Below are 26396 nucleotides of genomic sequence, written 5' to 3'. Positions count from 1 at the left end.
CTGATCGTGGTACAATCTTCCAGGGGAGATCAGTTGAATCCAGAGTCTTACCAGCTTCAGGAAATGTTGCAAGGCCTTCCTCCTTGAAAGATTCTTTCCATTCATATTTGCAATTCAGATACTCCTTTTGTTCCCAACCTACTAAAAACCCCTAACCTACACCCCAAAACGTACCCCAAACACACTACTGACCCTGTAAAGGGAATAATGCCAGAGACTCCAGGAAATCCATTAGGGACTTTGCCATTGCTGTGGCTTTCACATGGCAAGTGTTCCGATACCATGGCCACGGGCAGTAGTATATAAAACCCTAAGATATACAAGATAGATAAAGCAATGGTGCTATCTAAGTTTAATGCTTCATCATCATTTAGAATTTGTTTGATAGCAACCCCACCCAGATCAATATCGCCAAGGTTTCCCCAGTGAGTTTGCTTTTACAAAGGTTGAGGGAGACAAATACAGACAAAAACTAGCAATTGCTCTAGGTATAGATGCCAGTATACTGGAGTCACCATAGTGACAGTCAAAATGGCAATGTACTTAACTATTTCACTGCCGAGCATTTTAGCAGAAACATCCAGCTGATATGACCAATGGCTTTAAAACTTCAGATGGCAATTGGCTTTGGAAAATTAAGGATATGCCAGATTTTCCCATCCAGAAAGCATCTATGGTCAGCTGAAGAACTAGCGAGTTTATGCCACCAACTATACACAGGCAATGGAACCTATTCAATGGAAGGGGGAAGTAATTTTCATTCAGACTGTTTAAAACTCTTGGGGTTTGGTTGTTTTGGTTAAGAAGACCTACTGGACTCAGACACATACTATTCAGCCCACTGCTCCGGTCATTAAAACTTCAGAAACATTCCATTCCACATCTCTGAGTCATCCAAGAAGTTCTCCAGCACAAACAGGAAGATTAGACTTGATGTTCTAATGTGGAGAAATTGGAGAGGGTCCAGAGAAGAGCAACAAGAATGATTAAAGGTCTTGAGAACATGACCTATGAAGGAAGGCTGAAGGAATTGGTTTTGTTTAGTTTGGAAAAGAGAAGACTGAGAGGGGACATGATAGCAGTTTTCAGGTATCTAAAAGGGTGTCATCAGGAGGAGGGAGAAAATTTGTTCACCTTAGCCTCCAATGATAGAACAAGAAGCAATGGGCTTAAACTGCAGCAAGGGAGATTTAGGTTGGACGTTAGGAAAAGTTCCTAACTGTCAGGGTAGTTAAACACTGGAATAGATTGCCTAGGGAAGTTGTGGAATCTCCATCTCTGGAGATATTTAAGAGTAGGTTAGATAAATGTCTATTAGGGATGGTCTAGACAGTATTTGGTCCTGCCATGAGGGCAGGGGACTGGACTCGATGACCTCTCGAGGTCCCTTCCAGTCCTAGAGTCTGTGAGTCTATGAGTCTATGAGTTCCTTGCGTCTCTAGGGTCAAAAAAACAAGCAATAAAGGAACTTTTCAAACCATCTAATGTGCCCAAAAGGTCCCTTGAATTTTCCTTCACGACTTCCCCTGCCTGTAAGAATTCTATCGAGCGGAGCACAGACCTTAGCTCCAGCTCAGCAGGGAAATTACATATTCCTCCTTGGATGGGAACAGGACATTAGCCGGCAAGGAGAGAGAATGTCGACACTCGGGAGGCGGGGTGACTCCAACCCCCCACAGCAATGTTCTTTCACAATAATGAAAGCTTATAGTGTTTTCAGAGCAAGGCTCTGATAACTAGAATTACCAGACATTGGGTCTCCATTGGTACGCCGATCTTAACTGTTCTGTTTCTTTCACAGGCGGCTTTTTGGACAGGAGTCAACACATTTTGATTTGTGTTCATATTCATTCATGCCAGGTAAAAACAGGGCTGTTTCCCAGACGCCGTAAATGTTACAGCGGTCTATCCCCTTTATCTATTTATTTATTAATTTTGCCTTTGTTCCAACTCAGTGCAGCTGGCATAGGTAGCTAGCTACGCCTTGTGCCAGAGGCCAGTTCCTGGGCACGTGCACAGCTTCTGGAGTCAGTCTGCTCATCTCCCTGCGGACAGGGCATGATCCTTTCCACTTCTCAGGAGACAAAGCCCTCACTGACTCCCACTGGAGAATGGCAGGGCTGGACACTACACTGGCAAGGAAGGAGGAGCATGACTCTTGTTGGTGTCCATGCAGTGATGAAAAATGCCCCCACCCATCAGGACAATTGGCATGCCCTCTCTTTACCCCCTGGAGTTACCAAGTGCTGCCAGCCTCTCTAAAACTGGTTGCCCCCCTCTTCGGGGTTGCTCTGGCACTTTCAAGACTAATAAAATGTAACAGCTCAGTGGGTAGGGTCACACAGTGGCAGAATCAGGCAGGGCCACCCGGGGGGGGCAAGAGGGGCAATTTGCCCCAGGCCCCGGGCTCCCCAGGAGCCCCTGCGAGAGTTTTTAGGGGCCCCTGGAGCGGGGTCCTTCACTTGCTCCAGGGGGCCTGGAGCTTCTTCCGCTCCCGGTCTTTGCCGGCGGGGGGGTCCATCTGTTCCGGGGGGAAGGACCCCCCGCCAGCGAATTACCGCCGAAGCGGGACCTGCCTCCGAAGTGCAACCCGGTCTTTGGCGGTAATTCAGCGGTGGGGGGCCCTTCCGTTCCGGGACCCGCCTCCGAAGTGTCCCGAAGACCTGCGGCAGGGGTCCCCCGCCACTGAATTACCACTGAAGAGCGGGCTGCACTTCGGCGGCGGGTCCCGCTTCGGCGGTAATTCACCGGCGGGGGGCCCCCACTGCAGGTCTTCGGGGCACTTCGGCGGTGGGTCCCGGAACGGAAGGGCCCCCCCGCCGCTAAACAGGGCCAGCTCTAGACATTTCACCGCGCGGGGGGCGCCCTGCCGCTCGCCGGTCCCGTGGCTCCGGTGGACCTCCCGCAGGCATGGCTGCAGATGCTCCACCGGAGCCGCGGGACCAGCAGACCCTCCGCAGGCATGCCTGCGGGAGGGCCACCGGAGCCGCCTGCCGCCGACGGCCCCAGGCCCCCGGAATCCTCTGGGCGGCCCTGGAATCAGGTTTAGAATAAAATCCGCCCAATTCTCAGCCCGGTGCTCAATCCTCTAAACCACAGCCATTGCTGACCAAGCTGAATGGAGCCGCACCGATTTACACCAGCTGAGAACCTGCCATGTGCTCTTTGCCCTGAAGGGATTCCAATCTGGATTTTAGACATGACACAAGAAGTTATAATTTATTGGTAGTATTTTGATAGTGCATAGAGATGCCAATCTAGATCAGGGCCCCAAAGTTCTAGCTGCTGCACAACCGTGCAGTAAGAGGTGAACTGGGCCCCGAACTACCTACAGTCTAATTCAAGGCAAGATGCCACAAGTGCGTGTGACAATCAAAAGGGATGTAGGTAAAAGGAAAAAGTGAGAGTATAAACAAACAGGAAGTGAGCAAAGGAGCATTCCAATGCTCAGAGCACTTCCTTACCCAGTGTAATGCTGCTTTGTTTATTAATTCACTTCTTCCATGTGGCATGGCAGAAATGGACTTGAGCGTAGGACTGGTTGGGAAATGGAGTTTTTTTTTCCACCTAAAAAAATGTAAGAAAGCCATTGGGTTTTTTCCATCAAAAGTTTTCAACACTCTTGAGGGGATAGGGGTTGGAGAGTTGTTGAAAAACTGAAACTTCTTGAAATGTTTTTAGTTTTTGACAACCGAAAAATTCCATTCAGTGAGGTGAACATTTTTCAGGAAAAACAAATTCTTTAACCCAATGGGTGGATATTCTTGAGTTTTCAGTTGCTGAAAACAGAAAAAAATCAGTTTGGAGTTGTTGGGGTTTTTTTGAGAAAAACCCCAAAAGTGGTGTTGCAGATGGATATTTCCCAGAGAAAATTTTGTTTTGACCAAAAAAGGACATTTTTCACCAGAAAAAACATTTCAAACAAAAAATGCCGACCAGCTCCATTTGTAGGTTGGATTTGTGTGAGGAAGAGAAGGTGTTGCAGAGAACAGGGAGATAAGAAGGGGCAGTGTGGAAGACACAGGCATTTGGAGAAAGAAATGAAGGTACTATAAGTCTGGGGTCACTGGCAGAAAGATGGTTCCTGGGGAGAAGGGGATAGGAGATGGGTCTGGGACAATCTACAAAGACCTTCTGCCTCTTGTGTTGTAGATCTGGCACCTATCACTATCATTTAAAAAAAAATTCAGTATGCTAGTAATCCTTGGTGTTCCCAAGGGAGCCATGGTTGAGGCTGAGATAGAATGAGGAGATAGTGATGAATCTTTATTACAAAGGTCAGTTTTCTGGTGGGAAAGTATCGTAGTATTTCCAGTCTTAAAACACCGATTGCTCCTGGTTTCACTTATGTGTTGGACACTAGCAAGCTGATTTGTTTTTTGTCCACTGAATCTAATGGTTCTGACTCATAAAAAGGCCTCTATCCAGTTTCCAATTTTGTGGGAACACCTTATAACATTTAAATATCCTACCAGCTGATTCACCACGGTGCTTAGATTTTGCAATCAGAAAATCAGAAGCCACTTCTCAAAATCAGCCTAAATGTATCTAGTTTGGGAAATTCTGCTTAATTTGTGTGCATATATCCCACAGGCACACACTCACACATACAGACATCCCTGTGCAGATGGGCACACGAAAATACGCTCCATGTTGGTACTAGTTACATTGATCAGCGTAACTGTGCCAAGATCAAGGAGGATAAAATGTGTATTGCCAGCCTCCCAGTGCAACATACCAATTTTCAAGACACTGTAGATTGGAACAGTCCTGCCTCCAAACTGAAAGTATTCAGCTTCACTTCAATCAGCCAGTCCATGATCCAGATTCATAAGAAATCACTGTCTAATAACTAGCACAGAGATCCAGGATCATTTGCCCACCATCCACACTTCTGTAGGGTTTGCTCTTTTGACATCCCCCAGATTGCACCTACCATCTCTCCCTCTCATTGGCCAGATAGGACCTCTTCCCACCCCTTAAAGAGATGAAATCGGGGATCCATCCCAACACATTCCAATCTCCAACACCCCGGATCCCCTCCTCTCACAACTTTCAGAGACAGTGAGACAAATTAGTTGCTGGCATGACTTCATTGGATTTACAGGAGCAGAGAATCTGGTTCCTTATCTGAATCTATGTATACAAGGATCACGTCGTCTACCACCGAAATGCAGCTGCCTCTGGTGTAGAACATAGCAGTGGTTTTCCAGCCCTCCAGCAATACTGCACAAAAGTTTAGGACAGGAAGTGAAGAATAGAATATTAAATGGAGATGGTAGGTAGTCAGGATATAAATATCTCATGTGGAATATGGCTGTGGCATATCTTATTCAAATATTGACTGGTTCTTGATATTTCAGTCAAAATGAATTGTCTTGAAGTTTAAACAAAGGAGCCAACAATGGTTTATAAAGCCAAAAGGTCAAGGTTAGGAGTATGATTGTTCTCTGGAGGTCATTTGTTTAACCAAGAGGAAATAGTTTTCCATTAGAAATAACTTCAAAGTCAATTCAATAGCTGCTTGTATTAACCCTTTAGGAGTTGAAAGGTTTTGTGGTGCCTTTGATCGTTTCTGTTAATCCTTTGGAAGAGAGCAGCTTTGTAGATGACATATAATGTCATACCTGAATTAATGAGGCAATATTAGGGTAGCTTAGGCCTGCTCTATACCTAAAATTTAGGTTGGTTTTTACATCGCTCAGGAAGGGTGAAAAACTCCCTCCCGAGAGCCATAGCTGAGCTGACCTAAGCACTGCTATAGATACTGCTTGGTTTCTTCCATTGACCTAGCTAACTCCTTTCAAAAACAGAAAAATCCCCTCTGTGGCTGTAGCAAGTGTCTACATTGGGGTGGCTTAGCTGCCGTGCTCCTTGTAGCATAGACACACCCTTCAATTGGCTACACTTTTTAAAACAATAATAAAAAGAAACTAATAGAATTTTTTTTACAAAATCAACAAAAACGGCTTTTTCTTTGACTTCAACCATTTTCAAGACAAACCCTGCCGCCGTGGGCTAGGGCCTGAGACCTAGTCATTAATATTTATAAGCCACTTGGATAACACAGTAATGAGCACCAGAGAAAGAAAGGCAGGCTATTAGGGGGAGGGATAGCTCAGTGGTTTGAGCATTGGCCTACTATCCCTAAGACTGTGAGTTCAATCCTTGAGGGGACCATGTAGGGATCTGGGGCAAAAATATATCAGGGGATTGGTCCTGCTTTGAGCAAGGGGTTGGACTGGATGACCTCCTGAGGTCCCTTCCAACCCTGATATCCTATGAAAGGAGTATAAATAAATAACAAAGGCAACACATCCTGTTCAATGAGATTATTTGTGGTTTTAAAGTCAAGCAGGTGCCCAAGTCTTTACAGACTTGGGACCTTTAATCTGGTGCAAAAAGATACGCAAATCAGCATTGCTATTTGACCAGTTGTGCTTATTCTCCATCAGTGTAGCATCCCCTCATAGCAACGGTGAAAGCTGTACAGCATGCAGGAAGCGGGCATTATCACAATCCCATCTAAGGAGCATTACATGATACAGTGGAAGGTTAAATATTCAAATCCTATGATGGTGAATACCACAGAAGTGGATGGTGCAGAATACCATGTAAGTCAAAAGACAGATGGCAACAGCATACAACATTAATAGTGAATATTGATTTAGAAAATGTAAACATTCTTTCCATTCCAATGATCACAGGTGCTCTTAGTCACAAAGGCCAGAGTTGTTGCTTTTGAAATCTATAACTACTTCTTTGAAACTAAAAACAGATCTCGATCCCATGACAACCACTAGCAGGAGAGTGTGTTCTCTTGCAGCCAGACAATTCACGATCAATCCCTGCTACACGCTGAACTACTCCCTATGGCTAAACTCCCTCTGAAAGATGCACAAGATATCTTTCATCTAGCAGATTTGGCCAGAACAATGGGATTCAGCCTGTTCACGATATCGTCAAAGATAGCAAGATAAAGCCCCTGGAGAAGAGTTTACAGATAACTCTGTATTATATGTTCTAAGGTGTATAGCTTTGTACGTTTCATTAATGATCTGGATGATGGGATGGATTGCACCCTCAGCAAGTTCGCAGATGACACTAAGCTGGGGGAAGAGGTAGATCTGCTGGAGGGTAGGGATAGGGTCCAAGTGACATAGACAAATTGGAGGATTGGGCCAAAAGAAACCTGATAAACTTCAACAAGGACAAGTGCACTGCTACAGGCTGGGGACTGACTGGCTAAGCGGCAGTTCTGCAGAAAAGGACCAGAGGCTTACAGTGGATGAGAAGCTGGATATGAGTCAACACTGTGCCCTTGTTGCCAAGAAGGCTAATGGCATGTTGGGCTGTATTAGTAGGAGCATTGCCAGCAGATTGAGGGAAGTGATTATTTCCCTCTATTCGGCACTTGTTAGGCCACATCTAGAGTATTGCATCCAGTTTTGGGGGCCCCACTACAGAAAGGATGTGGACAAATTGGAGAGAGTCCAGTGGCGGGCAACAAAAATGATCAGGGGGCTGGGGCACATGACTTATGAGGAGAGGCTGAGGGAACTGGGATTGTTTAGTCTGCAGAAAAGATGAATGAGGGGGGATTTGATATCAGCCTTCAGCTACCTGAAGGGGGTTCCAAAGAGCATGGAGCTCGGCAGTTCTTAGTGGTGGCAGATGAGAGAAGAAGAAGCAATGGTCTCAAGTTGCAGTGGGGGAGGTCTAGGCTGCATATTAGGCAAAACTATTGTGATGTTGCACTCTGTATGTTTTATGGAAATATACTAATGAGTGTGAATATAATGTAACTGGAATATGCTTTATGCAAAAGGACTCTTGTAAGATATCATTGCAAAGCTTATGATCTACTGAGTGTGTTCATCCTATTTGTTTGGATGTATTATTTCTATGTCTGGAGAATAAGATATAAACTTGTATTACTGATGTAAACATGTTAAGTGGAAGCCATTAAGGGTGCTTCATAATCAACAAACTGTGAATGGGTTTGTTTACTTGTAAGCCTTCCTGTGTTTTGTGACTCAGGCCCGGAAGAATAGAGGCTTGGGATCTCACAGGACATGAGACCATGTCATCTGGTATTGAAATCCATCTTAAACCTGGTGCTTTTCCATTTAGAGGGAGGGGTGGGGACCCAGAGAGACAAAAGATTCCTGCCTTGTGCCAAAGCTATAAAAGGGGGTGGAACAGAACAAAAGGGGGCTGCCAGTCATGAAAAATCCCCTAGTTACCACCTGAGCTGGAACTAACAAGGACTGTACCAGGGGAAAGAACTGGGCCCAGACTAGGAAGGAGTCTACTCTGTGAAAGAAGCTTATTGGAACATCTCTGAGGGTGAGATTTACCTGTATTCAGTTTCTTAAATGTATTAGGCTTAGACTTGCATGTTTTGTTTTATTTTGCCTGGTAACTTACTTTGTTCTGTCTGTTATTACTTGAAACCACTTAAATCCTACTTTTTATACTTAATAAAATCACTTTTGTTTATTAATTAACCCAGAGTAAGTGATTAATACCTGGGGTAGCAAACAGCTGTGCATATCACTCTATCAGTGTTATACAGGGTGGACAATTTATGAGTTTACCCTGTATAAGTTTAGACAGAGTAAAACAAATTTATTTGGGGTTTGGATTTTATTGGGAGCAGGGTGTCTGGGTGCTGGAGATAGGAGTACTTGCTGGGCTGTTTTCAGTTGTCTGCAGCTTTGGGAGCATGGTTCAGACCCTGGGTCTGTGCTGCAGTAGGCTAGCATGTTTGACTCAACACAACAGGGTTCTGGAGTCCCAAGCCATCAGATAAAACAGGTTCAGAGGTAGATTCAGCACGTCATGTGAAAGTCTCAAGGGGTCTCTGACCAAACCCATCACAACTATTTCACTAGGCAGGTGGTGAAGCATTGGAATGGGTTACCTAGGGAGATGATGGAATCTCCATCCTTAGAGGTTTTTAAGGCCCAGCTTGACAAAGCTCTGGCAGGGATGATTTAGTTGGGGTTGGTCCTGCTTTGAGCAGGGAGTTGGACTAGACAACCTCCTGAGGTCTCTTCCAACCCTAATCTTCTATGATTCTATGATTCCTCTCCTGGGCCAACTTTCTACCATATACAGAGGTAACAGCAATTTTGCTGCCCATTAGACCCATGTGTTCTTCTTACATAGGAACATTGAGCTGCTGTGCTAGATGAGACCCGTGATCTACCCTCATCAGGCCAATTGTGCAGCACACATTCCTCTTCTGTCCTCCATTCTGCAGTACACAGGGAGTGCACGGACACTCTTGCTTAGCCACCTTGCTGCTGGGCACCCCATGGCAGCAATCATGCAGAATAGACCCTCTACACGAAAGCCTCAGTTCATCTCTCCACATTTATACACATTCTTAAAGCCTCTTGACTTGAATGGGACTTGAGCATATGCTTAAAGTTAAGCTTCTGTTTACACACTTTCCTGGGTAAGGATGGAATTCAGCGTGTGCTGCATGCTGAGTTGAGGCCTAGGTGCGGAAATAGATCCCTGTGCCAAAGGCCAGCAAAGGCCCAGTCTTGAGGGCTCCAGGGGATGGTGCGTAGGCCTCGTGCTGGGGCAAATTCCACTTTGGGAGCCAGACATTTCCACTCCTGAGTCAGTGAGAGGGGTCAGTCACACTGTGCCCACCAGCCAGGTGGGCTCTGACCACCAGAGGTAGAAGCACAGCCAGCAGGGACTGGACGTCATTATTTTGTCTGTGGGGATTTTTTCATTGTCTGTATCTATTTATGTTTTATAATAAACTTCCCCCAAACACCTACTAGCCAACTCAACCCTTCCTCTTCTACCTTCCTCCCCCTGCCACCGCCACTGCCCAGCAAAGAAAATTACCCAGCGCAAGGCAATGCCAACTGATCTCCTGCATCCCTACCAGGGAGAGGTTATTTTGGATTCCAGCTGCAGCTGCATCTCCGCTGAGGCTGCTTTCAAAGGGTTTCATTTCATGCCAGGCGTGGTGGGCGGTGGCTTATTGTGGGGTGGATGTTCTGCTGTGATGTCCATTGCCCAGACCTCTGCAGTGGCCTACATTTCCAGGGACAACCCTCATTGTCTTCTTAATGCTCCGTGCACATTTGGTTTTCCCCATGCTTCTCCTGCTGCAAATTATTTGCATCCAAAATGACGACTCCCAGAGCTCAGGTCACAAAGAGGGCCAAGGCTGAGCCCCACTGTGTTCTGAGTTTCCTGCCTGAATATTTTTGGGTGCCCCCAGTGTGAAGCCTTTGTCATGCATTTGGGTCATGGTGGTTAGAGAGATATGCACTTGCCCACTAGGAAATAGGCTGAGAACCACCAAACTTACCGTACCTGGGAAACCTTACAGCTGCCAGTTATTTTTAAAGCCTCCCAGTCACTACGGACTAGAGTTGGATTTGAACCAGTGTTCTAATAGCAGCAGACCTGACTTTGATCTGAAGATAACATCTCAATCATGCAACATAAACCGCAGTGTCAGCCTGATGACTCCTCCATTCCGCCTGCACCCTGGACAAATCCTGTCTCATCCTCCAACCCACTGATGCCCTGGGCATCGTAAAGACTATGGTATCACTGTGCTAGTCAGAGAGGCATGATATGCAGGGGCTACTTAGGGGGGTTGCACCCCCTCCCATAAAGCCCAAATAATCCATTCATGACATCATTTAGGGATGGCGTGGGGCACGGATCCATTGCATATTTTTTCCTCCTGTCCATTCTCCCCATGGCAAGGGCAGGGTAAATAGGCGGTAGAATCTACAGAGTAGATCTGCAGCTTGCTAGAGGAAGATTTCCTACCCATTTGCCCCACCCATCCATGGAGATACCCAGTGCATGGCCTAGTATTGGGGCTGGGCAGGGCATGGGAAAATAGGTACCCATGTGCTTCATTAGCTGAATTCTTCCTGCCAGGGAGAAGGCTAATTACTCAGCTCTGATATTCTGGCATCACCCAAAAGTGAAAATATTTTTTGGCAAGGGACGTAGGCACAAAATTAGCTGCTGTATTAAACTGCCAAATCCCCTTTACTCCTTTATTAGCTGCGCTTGGTTATGAGAAGGGAGGCATTAACCAGTTCACAATGGATCAAAAAACAATTAAGTTGCTTTCTCTTGGTGGCAGGGAGAAGGAAATATATTTTATTCCTGAGATTTCCTTGAACATATTCGCTTGACTTTGAGACATCGGAGTTAGAAGTGAAATAAAACACACAGATCTTGGCACAATAGATGAGTATCTGGTCAATTGATAGCCTGAAATATACCTAGGTCAGTGGTTCTCAAACTTTCTGTACTGGTGACCACTTTCAAATAGCAAGCCTCTAACTGCGACCCCTACCGTATAAATTAAAGTCACACCTTTTATATTTAACACCATTTTAAATGCTAAATGTATAACCCTATGTTTAAAGGGAATTTACCTTTTCTCACCACTTTTAAATTAAGACTAAAACACATTGTTATCGAATTATTATTATAAGCAGAAAAGTTATTGTTTAAAATAGTTATTGTTTAATAGTGGGAAGAGGCTGTGAAAAAACTTTACCAATATCACTTTTCACAGCAGACTTAGTGGCCTACTGCCACCCTTAATTCTGTCTTAATTCAGAGCTGGGCAGCTGGAGAGTGGTGGCTGCCGGCTGGGTGCCCAGCTCTGAAGGCAGCATTGCCACCAGCAGCAGCACAGAACTGCAGAAGTAAGGGTGTCAATGCCATATCATGCCACCCTTCTGCGTATTGTTTGACCTTTGCGCTGGGAGTGTTGGGTATGGGGAAGAGGGGGCTAAAGCAAATTTTGGGGTATCTATAGTTCCCTCAAGCACCACCCCCCCCGTATCACCCTGGCAGTCTGTCTGACTTTTAAATTATAAATTACCTGTTTGTTTGCTGATCTCAGTGTTCAGATTGGTCTGTGGTTTAATGCAGTTCTTCAGCTGCTGAACAACCAAGCCCTTTAATGTAGCCTCAGTCCCAGGGTCGGCCTTAGGGAACATAGCACCCTGGGCGAACTTCTATTTTGGCCCCCTTTCTTTGGAGGTGCAGTGAGGCTGGGGATTGAGCTGGGCTAGAGGGGCTCAGGCAGTCACCTAGAGCCCCACCGCCTGGTGACTAACAGCTCGTAACCCCCATGTAATAACCTCGCAACCCCCCAGTTTGAGAACCCCAGATCTAGGAGACTGAATCCTTGTATTGGGGTCGAGTGATCTAATGGGTTGTAACAATGTCAATATCACAGCCAGACTATCAAGGGGGAGGGAAGGCATCTAAATCTAAATTTATAACCTGGCTGTGTGTACATTTATGAATCTTCTTAACAGAATAACAATTCTGTTTTCTTCCTTTTAAAATCACACACGGACACATTCATCTTCTTCCTGGCCGCAGGTCAAGATTTTTAACCGGTAGAAAGTGGCGTAATTCCACCAAAATCAGAGCAGGGCCAATTGATATCAGCAGAGTATCTGGCCCAGTGTTTTGGTCGATTTGTTTGGCTTTCACCCTGATAAATAACAATTTACTACATCTCAGAGCACTCAGAAGCTGCAGGACTGTCTGACCAGCCCAGGGAGGAACGATGCCCTCCCAGGCTATGTTTCAGTGTCCTTGCTTCAGGACACAAATTTTTGGGTCAAACACTCCCCACCCTCAATGGAGTAAAACAAAACAAAGCAATTCCCCCAACTAAAGCAGGCTGTAGCCCCAGAGACTTTCCTTCCTGCTTCTCTCAGCTATTCCTGGTTCCTTCCCTAACCCCCAAACCTTCCTACACCCTACAAATCTCCAGCCCAACTCAGCTCTAGCTGGCCTTGGCAAGGACGAGATGCTCATCTGAGCCCTAACCCCAGAGCCTCGGTTGGGAAGCAACTAATCAGTCACAGCTGGGGCTAGCCCATCACCCCTCTCCAGACATCCGTGAGTAAAGAATGCTGGATCAGGCCCCTAATTTTTGTATAACTCCAGTTCACAAAGCATCCAGATTGGAAGTTTAGCCCGAATAAGTCCTGCCTCCCTGGACCTTACATTAACTTACTGTTTCTACTCTGGGCTAACCTAGAAATACAGATCTTCACTGCTGCACTGCTACACAGGGTGAAGACTCTCGTTAGTCAGCATAGCATGATAATAGTCATTAGCAATTCTTAATAAAAAGTCAGGTTCATGCAGGTCAAATACTGAGGGCAGCTAATGTTGGAAACTTAAGGTCAAGTCCTGCAAACACAGAGTCATGTGACTCACTTTACTCTGCTGAAGTGTCCCACTGATCACTGTCCCTTTGAATGTCTTTTCTTGTCTCTTCCTATATTTTATTTAGTAATATGATGTAACCTATTTCATATGTTTCAACAGAAAATAGATTCTATTCCCATAGTTCTGCACTTCTCTCCTAGAGGTCAACATCTGAAGGCAATGCATAAAGGTCTTGTTTTTGGGAAGAGGGAGGTCAGTTAGATTGTGTAGCAATGAGCATTTTAGAAGTAGCTGAAACAGGGCAGAAACCTACACACACTAGGGAATGCAGATCATAGAATCATAGAATATCAGGGTTGGAAGAGACCTCAGGAGGTCATCTAGTCCATACTCCTGCTCAAAGCAGGACCAACACCAGCTAAATCATCCCAGGCAGGGCTTTCTCAAGCCAGGCCTTAAAAACCTCCAAGGATGGAGAGTCCACCACCTCCGTAGGTAACCCATTCCAGTGCTTCACCACCCTCCAAGTGAAATAGTTTTTTCTAATATTCAACCTAGACCTTCCCCACTGCAACTTGAGACTATTGCTCCTTCTTCTGTCATCTGGTACCACTGAGAACAGCCTAGCTCCATCCTCTTTGAAAATCCCCTTCAGATAGTTGAAGGCTGCTATCAAATCCCCCCCCCCACTCTTCTCTTTTGCAGACTAAACAATTCCAGTTCCCTCAGCCTCTCCTTTTAAATCATGTGCCCCAGTCCCCTAATCATTTTTGTTGCCCTCTGCTGGACTCTTTCCAATTTGTCCACATCCTTTCTATAGTGGGGGAACCAAGATTGGATGCAATACTCTAGATGTGGCCTCACCAGTGCCGAATAGAGGGGAATAATCACTTCCCTCGATCTGCTGGCAAGCTCCTACTAATGCAGCCCAATATGCTGTTAGCCTTGGCAACAAGGGCACACTACTGACTCATATCCAGCTTCTCATCCACTGTAATCCCCAGGTCCTTTTCTGCAGAACTGCTGCTTAGCCAGTTGGTCCTCAGCCTGTAGCAGTGCATGGGATTCTTCCGTCCTAAGTGCTGGACTCTGCGCTTGTCCTTGTTGAACCTCATCAGATTTCTTTTGGCTCAATCCTCCAATTTGTCTAGGTCACTTGGACCCTATCCCTACCCTCCAGAATATCTACCTCTCCCCCAGCTTAGTGTCATCCGCAAACCTGCTGAGGGTGCAATTCATCCCATCATCCAGATCATTAATGAAGATGTTGAACAAAACCAGCCCCAGGACTGACCCCTCAGCCACTCCGCTTGATACTGGCTGCCAGCTAGACATTGAGTCGTTGCTCTCTACCCATTGAACCTGATGATCTAGCCAGCTTTCTATCAATCTTATAGTCCATTCATCCAATCCATACTTTTTTAACTTGCTGGCAAGAATATTGTGGGAGACCGTATCAAAAACTTTGCTAAAGTCAAGATATATTATGTTCACTGCTTTCCTCATATCCGCAGAGCCAGTTATCTCATCATAGAAGGCAATCAGATTGGTCAGGCATGACTTGCCCTTGGTGACTCCATGTTGACTGTTCCTGATCACCTTCCTTTCATTCAAGTGCTTCAAAATAGATTCCTTGAGGACCTGCTCCATGATTTTTCCAGGGTCTGAGGTGAGGCTGATCTGTCTGTAGTTCCCCGGATCCTCCTTCTTCCCTTTTTTAAAGATGGGCACTCTATTTGCCTTTTTCCAGTTGTCTGGGACCTCCTTCGGTCCCCATGAATTTTCAAAGATAATGGCTCTGCAATCACATCAGTCAACACCTTCAGCACACTCAAATGCATTAGATTCATCCCCATGGACTTGTACATGTCTAGCTTTTCTAAATAGTCCTTAACCTGTTCTTTCACCCCTGAGGGTTGTGCTGTGCTGCCAGTGCAGCAGTCTGGGAGCTGACCTTGTCTGTAAAGACTGAGGCAAAAAAAGCATTGAGTACTTCAGCTTTTTCCACATCCTCTGTCACTAGGTTGCCTCCCCCATTCAGTAAGGGTCCCACACTTTCCCTGACCTTCTTCTGGTTGCTAACATACCTTTAGAAATCCTTCTTATTACCCTTCACATCCCTTGCTAGCTGCAACTCCAATTGTGCCTTGGCCTTCCTTGTTACACCTTGGCGTGCTCGAGCAATATCTTTATACTCCTCCATAGTCATCTGTCCAAGTTTCTACTTCTTGTAAGCTTCCTTTTTGTGTTTAAGCTCCCTGAAGATCTCACTCCGGTGAGAAGGGCTATGGCCTGCAATAACACTGCTAAACCTACATAATGAAAAAAGAGACTTGGGTCTAAAAAGGGACTCCTAATCCAGCAGTTAATGTAATGGGCTTAAAAATAGCCCAGGCGTCATGTGGTTCAAAATCACCAACAGCAAACCCAAATAGAGCCTGATGACTGTAAGCTGGCAAATTAAATGCTGGCCTAGTAGCTTCAGGGAAGCTCTGGGATCTGGGTTCTTTCTTGCTTGCCATTATCCACTACTTGTCTCTGTCTAGCTGGGGTCTCATAGGGTGTCTATCATTGCAGTATCTGGGCTCCTGCCAAAATGATAAAAGGTGCTCAGAGCCATCTCTCGCCGCCCTCCAGTCAGCAGGGACTGGACTTCATTATTTTGTAGATGGGAAATTTTATATGTATGTATTTACATGTTAAAAGAAGCCTCCTCCAACACCGAATAACTTAATCAACTCTCTCCCTTAATGTCGGGCTGGAGTGGAGCTCAAGAGGTCATCAAATCCAGGCCCCTCTGCTGAGTCAGGACCAAGCGACTCTAGATCATCCCTGACAGATGTTTGTCCAACCTGTTCTTATAACCCTCCAGTGATGGGGATTCCATAGCCTCCTTTGCAAGCCTATTCCAGAGCTTAAGTACTTAGCTAACTACTATAGTTAGAAAGTTTTTCTTAATATCTAACCTAAATCTCCCTTGCTGTAGATTAAGCCCATTACTTCTTGTCCTACCTTCAGTGGGCATGGAGAACAATTGATCACCGTTCCCTTTATAACAGCCTTAAACATATTTGAAGCCTGGTTTCAGGTCCCCCCTCAGTCTTCTTTTCTCAACACTAAGCATGCCCAGATTTTTTAACCTTTTCCCAGAGCTCAGGTTTTCTAAACCTTTGATCATTTTTGTTGCTCTCCTCCGGCCTCTTTCCAATTTCTCCACATCTTTCTGAAAGTGAGGTGCCCTGAACGGGACACAGTATGCCAGCTGATCGCTCACCAGTGCTGAGCAGAGTATGACAATTACCTCCTGTGTCTTACCTCCTGTGACACTCCTGTTAATACACCCCAGGACTATACAGTATTAGCTTTTTTAGCAACTGCGTCACATTGTTGACTCATATTCAATGTGTGATCTGCTATAAACCTCCCCCCCACACACACACAGGATCCTTTTCTGCATTATGACCGCCTAGTCAGTTATTCCCCACTTTGTAGTTGTGAATTTGATTTTTCCTTCTTCAGCATAGAAGTTTGCACTTATCTTTATTGAATTTCATGATGTTGGTTTCAGACCAGTTCTCCAGTTTGTCAAGGTCATTTATTCCTGTCCCCTAAAGTGCTTGAAACCTTGTCCAGTTTGGTGGCATCATCCATATATTTTATAAGTATAATCTCTATGCCATTATCCAAGTTATTAATGAAACTATTGAGTAGTACTCGATCCAGGCCTGACTCCTCCAGGACCCCACTGGAACCTCCCACTTTGAGAGTGAACCATTGATAACTACATTGATAACACTCTTTCTGCCAGTTGTGCACCAACCTTGTAGTCATTTAATCTTCTAGCTTGTTGATGAGAATGTCATGTAGGACTGTGTTCAAAGTTTTCTTCTCCCTGACACCAATACTGCCTACAAAATAAAAATACACCGTGCAAAATGCACTGCCGGCTAAGGGGTTTGGTGGCTGATTTCAGCGGATGTGAGCAGAAAGAGGAATACAACTCAATTCCATAGCATTTAGATTCCTTCTACTTTTATATTGCACCAAAAAGCTGATGGGTGTGTAAACAACCCAGGAGCAGGAGGGATTTCTTAGAGTGATACATGGAGGTATAGAGAGGAGTGAAATTAATCTGTCGAATAATTTTACATGTAGTAGGTGGCATCTAGCTACCATACTTATATGACTCCCATTATGAACTGTCTGAGCATCTCATAACCTTTAATGCAGTTTTCCTCCCAACACCCCTGGGAGGTAGGACCCATTTTACAGATATGGAACTGAGGCACAGAGAGACCAAGGCCCAGCTCCTTAAAGGTACTTAGGTGCCTAACTCCCAGGGGTGTTACATATCTAAATATCTTAGAGGCTCTAGATCAAAATTACTTGCCTGAGGTCATCTAGAGGGGCGTGTAGCTCAGCAAGGAATTAAACCCAGGTCTGCTGAATACTAAACATCCTAACCACTGGACCATCTTTCTCTGTTGTATATGAGCAGTTCAGGTACAAACCTGAGATATTTGAAACTAGACTGGGAAAAATACCAGAAAACATCCTGTCCGGAACCTTCCTGCTTGGCAGCCCGGGATATGCTAGATGAGCTGACCCATCTCTAACCTCTATCAGTCTAAGATGCTATCACCTCTGCTCCTTGAAGCCAGTGACATGCCAACACTGGGTGCTGCCTGCTGGCACCCCTCATGGATCATCTGGAGCCCAAGAGGGGAAGATTTTATAGACGAAACTGCCGGTGTGATCCTATAGATTGGGCTAATCCAGCATATGCATTGCTCTCCATGGGCAGCGTTCTACATTCCTGGGGGAAACACCATCGAGACATCCATGGAAACTCCCCATAGGGAAAGGAAAGAGGGAGCTGTGACAGGCAGAGCCTGAACAAGCAGGGAGAAGGCAGGCAAACTGCAGCACTTCACTCGAGCTACTTCCTCTGCCTCGGGAATAAAAGAGGCCATTTATTAAAAGGAACAGGCCTAGTTCTCCTCTCCCTCACATTGGTGTAAATCAGGAATAACTCATGCGTTGTCTGTGAAACATAGTGGTTTAAGGGAGATCAGAATCCGGCCCCTTTATTCCAGCGTGGTCGGGATAAAATGAGTCCCAAGCACAGCCCAATATTTAATGCCATCCTACTGTTTTTTCTGCACATCTTGTCCTGATTCTGCAATCCTTAGTTATATAGACCACTCCGTATTCATGCAAGCGGGGTAGGGGGAGACTCTGAAGCCCATGGAACTGTTGTTGTGCATAAGGGTAGCAAGGGGAACCCAGAAGTAGTGCAGTCATGGGTAAAGAGTTTACCCACTTCTCTTTTGGGGAATATAAAGTTTAGTTAGGTTCATTTATCCACCTCTCTTTTTACCACTACACCAATGGAATCCAGGAAGAGACGTCTTTCCATGCCCAGGAGAGAGCGTGTGAACTGTCCCTTTAACTGAAACCTGCAGTCATACACTTCACCTAGTTTAATGATTCACCTCCCAACCAGCCCACTTGCACCTTTGTAATCTTTTTGAAGGTTAACTTGTTGATCCAGCCTTGGAGTCTTGCAAGAGGCAGCAGCTTCTCAGAGAAGTTTGGAAGCCAAAGTGGCATATTCTCTTGCAGAAATCACTTTACTCGACTCTCAGGATCTGGGGGAATAGACAGGAGGCTTGGAAAGGGAATGAAAAAAGGGACCAAAGGGTAGAAAAAATACTCTTAGAGTTTGCTTCTTACTCTTTGGAGACAGCTGGATTTTTAATTCTGTTTTAGAGGAATAATTGGTTAAAAATAATCCTATAGGGAAATAATTTTTTTAGGACATATGGAGTTAAAATATAATTGATAACAATCTTTGTAACCATGCCCTGGATTATAGGTTACTCAATACAGCTCACAGACAGGGAAGAATGTATTTACCATATACTTGATGCAGATAAATATCCCATGGAATTCTTCCTCATCACTGTAAGATCCAACTGACTATTGCTTGCTGCTGCTTTTATTTATTTTTTAATTATTTAAAACACCGAGAAGCCCCACTGGAATTATTCATCTCAAAATCATCTTAAATTACCCCAGCCATTTTACATTCCATCATGAAAAAGGAGAGAAAATTCAGTTCTTTATCATGCACTTAAAAAAACCCAACCTCTAAATAAAATAAAATAAAATAAATCCCTCCCCACTTACTAGTATCCTGACAAATAATGTTGCTATCCATTTACTGTATCGAAATATAGTCTGTAATTCAGTCTACCTGGTATTATTTAACTCCATATCTACTAATAGAATATGTGTGAAATACTTTGTAAACATACAGACATAAATGAAGCTTTCCCAAATAAAGTTTGTTAGCACCATCCATCCTTTAAAAAGGATACACAGAACTAAAGGATTTCAGGAGACAATTAAACAATGTATTGACATTTCCCCCTTTATTTATTGATATCTTCCAATTAATTAACTGAATTTTTTTTAAGTATAGTCACAAACATTCCATGAACCAAAATTGTACTGATCACTCAAAGAACTGTATAGACAAAGCATTAATTTTTTATTTGAAGAAAATGAAATGCAGATAACATTAACCACCTAGATGTCTAACAAAACAATTCATAAAACAATAACTATCAAAATAGTATTGGTTTAGAGTAAGAATTAAGGGTCGTATGCAAATCCATTGAAGCCAGTGAGAGGCTTTCCATTTTTGGATCAGGCCCTTTGTCACTATAGGAAATATTGTTAGATAAACTTCCTAGCTCACAAAGTTCTTCTTACGAAATCAAAATGTTTTCCACGGCTGATTTTTATTACCCTGGATTTGGCTGAGCCTTCTAGGCACCATAGTAATAGAAATAGATAGTAAAAATGAGTAAGACTCTGAATCAAAGACTGCCCTTGATCAATTTTTTCGGGCAAACCAAACACTTATGTAACGGGAGGCTTGAATCATCTCAAGGATTTTGTCTGTTTTATTTTTTAATCTCATTAGTTGATTGTTAAGAGAGGTACTAAAAAAAGGCATTTCTAGCACAGCTTAAAATACACGGTGAGTTTTACATTTCCAGAAGTCTCATGCTTAATATTTTCAAATAAGACAAATTCTAACAAGAAGCAGCAGGAACAAAAAGAAGGGTAAGGCATGGGCAAGGGAGTATGGAATGTATGTTTGTATTTGAAAATGTTATAGATCAGTGGTACAAGGTCTCTGTAAATGTCCCTCACTACACGTGAATCACTTAATTTTGCTCTACTTAATCACCAACAAACTCAGCAGAAAAGGAAAAAAAACAAACCAGGCCCCACAGACTTTGGTCTGTAATTGGTTAAAAATTGATTGGGGGCAGAGAGGAGAATGGATAATTTTCTGTGATTGGCTGGATGCTCACTAGTACTTGGGTTTGAAATTTACCTTTTAAACCAAAGATCAGGTACATGTGGCACAGAATTGTGATGCTTACTCACATGGTGATGGGAACAATCGATACCCTTACATACATACTGTGTAATTACTGTTCCTGGCTATAAGTATTTGCAGGGATGGATAGCTAGATAGACAGACAGATAGATAGAAAGAAAAACTGCAAACATTCTACTCTTACACTTACCTGGGAAAAATAATTTCTGACAGACAAGTTTCACTATGACTCTCACAGTAATGATGGGAAAGTAGATCTGTCAATTATCAGGACACTTTCTCAATAAGATATGAATGCCAATTTTACTGATAAAATATGATTATCCGGTTCTCCAAGCCTCATTATCTGAACTGTCCTGTTGTGTGACACTGGGCCATGTGCCCTCACTGTCTTGTAATTACATTGACAATTGCTTTGATTATCCAAACCCTTGGTAATCTAGATTAAATCTCTGGGATATCTGAAAATTGAGGTTATATTTAGAGAGAGAGAGTGTGTGTGTGTGTGTGATAACATGTGTGAAACCAGTAACACAACTGTTGTGTGGTTTCTTTTTAGGTGGATAAGTGAATAATAACTTCTCCAGTTGAAAGTACAGGGAGGTTTTTAGGCAGATAGGCTGAAAATCTCTCTCCCTCCCCTTCTGCAGCGTGTGTCTCTTTGTTGACTTCATGGAAGAGTGTGATGATGATTGGTATCTAAGTCAAAAGGTTTCTGCATGAAGGATGAAATAAACAAGACACTCCACTGTGGGCATGTGAATGGAAAAGTACCAGTGTAGTCCCCATGCACATTCTTGGACTGTGAGTGAGCGGCAGCAGCCTTCAGAGCTGGTTTAGTATGGTCTGGTGTACAGAGGGTGTGTACAAAAAGCCAGGCCCTACCATGCAAATCAAGTTTTTCCACTTCCAGTCCTTTCCCCAGAAGGAAGGACCCTGCCAGATCATGAATACTCCAATAAAAACACTATTTAACATAATAATACCCCCCAGTCTCCCCCTCCTGTAGTTTACAAACATTAGGGTGTTTCCCCCTCTTCCTTCCACAACTCCAGCTGCTGCCTCCTCTGATACCAGTGCTGGGGGGGGGGGGGGGGGGGGGATTGTTTTAGGCATAAGGAGCTGAAATTAACAAATGATCAGCAACAGGGGCAGTTTGTTTAGCTCTTGGAGTTTATTTTAATTGCAGGATTGTTTTGTAATGAACACAGCAGTCCCAGGGCAAGTCTTCTGGGATCAGGCAGAGTGTTCTGTGGATTTTCCCTGTAAATAAAAACAAAGAGATCTATATTTAAAATAATACACTCAAACAGAATGAGATGCAAGAGCCTGGTGTGTTGGGCTGTTTGGTTTTGAAGTTAAACAATTACACTTATTAAAGAGCTTTGCTGTTGTCACAGATATAATAGCAGAAGTGCTCATCCTTTTGAAAGTGCGACATTAATAGATCCAGAAAGATCCTAGTCCGAATGCAAAGAAAAGGGGAAAACATGCATTCAGGCTGACAGGCAGCGAGCAAAAGCAAGCTGCTAATCTCGAGTAGTTTGTTATGATGATGATGCCAAAAATTATGACTGTGTGATTTTATGCAAATCAAGGGACTGGACGGTTATAAAACTAAATGTCAGGTAGATAAGATCGCATACACCTAGAGTAGTGTCATGATATTCTTTGAATGTTACATTCATACTGGAAACCAAAACATATTACAGAAATCAGACACCCACAAAAGGGCTCACAGATTGCACCGAAGACAGGCTCCTGCAAAGCACCAACCTCGGACAGAAAAGTAGGTTAGATTAGAAAACAAGATAATGCAATTGAATCAGGGAATACACTGCTCTATGTAGTTTGCAATCTCCCCTTATTTTATAAAATTACATGCACAAAACTGCCTTTAAATAATGTTATGTTATGACACAAAGCTGATAAAAAGGCTGGATTTCCACAGCTCAGCTGACAATCCGACTGTAACTGCCATAGGAAAGGTGTCAAAGACGGAGTGTTCTTTCTTAAGGGTCACTTTTCTGTCTCTGGCCCTTTTTTTCAAAGACCTGGTGGTTCTATCTGTATTTGGGTAGGTAGGATTTATTGTCTGAAGGGAGTAATTAAAAAAAATGAAAATAATTTTAAATTGAGATTTATTTAGAAATATACATATATCAAAAGATCAAGCCCTCCTTGTTAAATGTGTTGCCTACCTGAGAACATGAAATACATATAAAAACATATTCTATATCCCAGTAGGCCTGACTAATTCCGTATTAAGGGCCATCTACCATCCTTGATCAATATACTCAACTCCTATGGCCTTAAATTTAGAATTGTAATTGTAGGGGGAAGTATTATTATTAATAATCATTTACATGTATGTGGTACTTTTCATCCCAAAGTGGTTTACATAGGGAAAACAACCGAGCCACTTGTGACATGCCTCTCAGGTGGCTAGTAACTCAGCAGTTATATTACACCTGCAGAACTGCAAAGCGAAGAATAAACTTTTCCCAACCATAGGAGGATTTTTAAGTAGGCAGAATTACCTCCACTGCAATTTTGATTAGAATATTAGGGTTAATATAATAAATTATAGCCTGTATCTGAAGTAGTGGTACCAATCTGATGGGTGACCATGTCTTCATCACTGGTTTGAAACCTAGGTCTGACTGATCTGACACAGTGCAAAGGGAGCTGTCCTGGTCCTTCATGTAAATCTAATGTTTAGTATTGTAACTGTATTGATGTGGAGTATGGACAAAATATGTAGATTGATATCATGAGGATTGCTCCTACAGTCCTTATATGTGTGTAAGGACCGAAAAGGAAATGGGGAGGGGGGAGAGAATGGACGGTTGCATGCATCAGATCTGAAGCACTGGATCCAGATTATGCAAGAAATTAAAGCATGTGCACAGCAGATCAATGTTAACAATTTAGTTGTTTACATGTTTTTATATCCACTCCACTCCCTGCCTATTTTCCAGTTAACTTCCCCCTTCAAGGGCCAGTTTCATCTTAAAATGCAGCCAGATTTTGCGCTAAAGGAATGACATCATATAATCAACATTAGTAAACTTCCTTGCCATTTTGCAAGATGTGGCTAAAAATCTGGCCTGGAATTCTGACCTCACTCCCAGGCCCAGCAGGGGCTAGATGTGCTGTGAAGAAAGCAAAGGGCGGACTTGCTCTGCGGTGACCCCTCTGGCCAATGTAGGAGTGGCACCCATGGGATTTGAAGGGTATTCTAGGTAGCCTTTCCTGTGCTGGATATTGCATTCCCTATGTATTCAAAACTCCCATTTCAGAGTATGGGGAAGAAACGCCATAGAAATTTAATGGAGGGGGGGGGCGTTCGGTGCACAAGGAATGCATGTTCAAGGTACACTAACTGGGTGAGGGTGAAGGGAAACCAGGAGAAGGCAAGGGCGAAATGGAGAGGAGGGAGAGAATATGGGACACCCAGGAAAAATTAATACAATCTAGTATTTGCTTCCAATCTGAGAACCTATATCCCAAGTTCCTAGCTCAAAGGGAATGCTCCTAGCTGATTTATAACTCCTTGTAAACAGGGGGCTGATAATGGAAACTCTGATGCAACCCTACATTTGGCAGTATAAATGCATGACAAGATTTCAACTCTGTAAAATGCCAGTTGGAACAGCAATCATGATAAATCTTCAATTTTAGGACTTTTTTTAGCTCCTTCCTAACTTTCTGCAAACATTGCATTCAGCCAGTCGATCAATACATGCAGAACAAAAGATCAGACTGCAGAGAGGAACAAACAGAACAGAGATTTTCTTCATAAATTCCATCTCGTAGGGGAACAAAAGCCTACTTATTATCATCACTATATGATTTGTTATTAAGTCCATTTATATAGCACCATTTGTTTACACTGCTCTTTGCAAACACAGTTAAACAAGATAAATGCAGATAAACGCATCTTCCCTGTCCCTGAGCTCCTACAATCTAAGTAAAGCTATGCTTGTTCATGTTGAATTATATATTACTTTTTAACTACAGGGAAGACGTCTTTAAAGCATGTCTGTATCATCTCAAGTGTCCTAGTATGAGGCCTGACTTGCTACTGGGCTATTTTAAACGTTAGACATGCAGTATTGGTAGTAAGGCTCTCCTTCTTTTTTCTACTTTAAAGCAGATCTGAGCATTTCGGTTCAGGAACTTTGCTGCAAAATAAAAAATGCAGCATAGAATGTACAATAATATCTTTGTCTTAGGGTTGCAGCCTTTGTGGAATTCATTTGTAATTTAATAAGTTGCTCTAAGCAAATTGCATTAGCTGGAGCTAGGGCACAGTGACTCTGTGATGGTTATTCTCGTGAACAAATTTCTATTAATTGTTATAAACATGAAATACCATCACTCAGACACACACACAGCCGTCCACCCCTTTCTCTCTGTTGTGTGGAAAGTAGCCATCAGAAACAGTGGCTCCTTTTACCTCAAAATGGTCTGGGAAAAAATAAATAATTGCAATAGAAATCAGCTGACCTACATACTCAGACCAGGCCTGAGTGGATTCACAGTGAAAATAAATATGCAATGCATTTGCTTATATATAAACCAAAGGGTCCATATAATAATACATTTGCAGTCTGCCCCCTCCCCGTCTCCCTCCCCCACCGCACTACCCACCACACACACCAGCAACTCTCAGTAACACAGATTGGAAGGTCTTTACATTTTCACTGCTGGTTGAAGTCTCCTCCAATGGCAAAAGCAGGCCTTTACAGTTCCTTCCTGACACAGTCTACAGCGACTTTAAAAAACAAAAATAATCCAAAAAATTGCACACTACCGTAGCTAGACATTGACATCTACACAGAGGCAGCTATCTATTGACATACTGTTTACAATCTATTTTGCAAGAATCAGCAACAATGACAACAACTGCGAAGAATAAACCCACCACGTAAGAGTCCTGGAAAGGGAAGGAAAAAAAAGGACCAAACGAAAACATTATCCTCTGAGTATATTTCTTTCAAAAGCAAGGATATTCCGCACATTAAAAAAGCAATGCCAAAAACATGATTAAAAAATAGATCTGCATGGGGGAAAAAAAGCTTCTTTCGTCAAAAGTAAATCCCTTGAACGATCGTGAGAGCCAAAAAGAGGTGGATAGAATATATATACATAAAAAGATGGATCATTATTTTTTTAAAAGAGTCCAAGGTAGCAGGATCCCGGGATCTGTTTAAAGGAGAAACTTGCTCAAGCAGATGCAAAAATAACGTTAAACGATCCTGCGTCTCGCCTCCCTACTGACTGCCTGAGATTCCGTCTGCCTCCTCCTCCTGCATTTTTTATTCGGGTTTTTTCCCCCTCTCCTCCTGCGTTATGGAAAGCTCAACCCCCCCCCCACCCTTTCCTAGGTCCCTACATTGTAACGCCTTTTGCTGGGGGGCGGGGGGGATCTGGTGTGTTGCGAGGAGGCCGGCGGTGCTTGTGGGGCTTTCACGACCGAGAGCGGGTGGCCTCAGCCCCGGATCTCTCTTATGTCACCGAATAGCAAATTAGTTCTCAGAATTCCACGGGCCGAACTCTGCAACATTGAAGCCGCCCCGACGTCACAGAAGGCAGGCGGCCACGTGACTCCGGAGACCGGCGCCTACCACTGGCGGCGGGGGGGGCGTCCCTTCCCCGGCGGCGAGCCCCCGCTCATTGGGCCGCTGCCGGCTGGGGGGCCCGGCCGGAAAGGCTCCCCGGAGGTCCCAGCGGCGGGCGGCAGGGGACGGGCAGGGCGGAG

At 43.9% G+C, this 26396-nt stretch overlaps 1 long non-coding RNA gene across 3 annotated transcripts; it reads right to left on the bottom strand.

Annotated features, from left to right (window-relative positions):
• Positions 1–21784: 21784 nt before the first annotated feature.
• Positions 21785–26244, bottom strand: LOC127056688 (uncharacterized). 3 transcript variants are annotated; one of them, XR_007775871.1, is made up of 2 exons: positions 25286–26244; positions 21785–21892 (listed from the first exon to the last, which is right to left on the bottom strand). It is a non-coding gene; the product is annotated as an uncharacterized LOC127056688 (long non-coding RNA). The 3 variants fall into 3 exon arrangements; XR_007775870.1 differs by having other exon boundaries at positions 25295–26244; XR_007775869.1 differs by having other exon boundaries at positions 25332–26244.
• Between the last annotated feature and the right edge of the window lie 152 nt (positions 26245–26396).

Source organism: Gopherus flavomarginatus, chromosome 8 (assembly GCF_025201925.1).
Source record: "Gopherus flavomarginatus isolate rGopFla2 chromosome 8, rGopFla2.mat.asm, whole genome shotgun sequence".
Lineage (NCBI taxonomy): Eukaryota > Metazoa > Chordata > Testudines > Testudinidae > Gopherus > Gopherus flavomarginatus.
The sequence above is the reverse complement of the archived record's forward strand: the minus strand, read 5'-3'. Positions and strand labels throughout refer to the sequence as shown.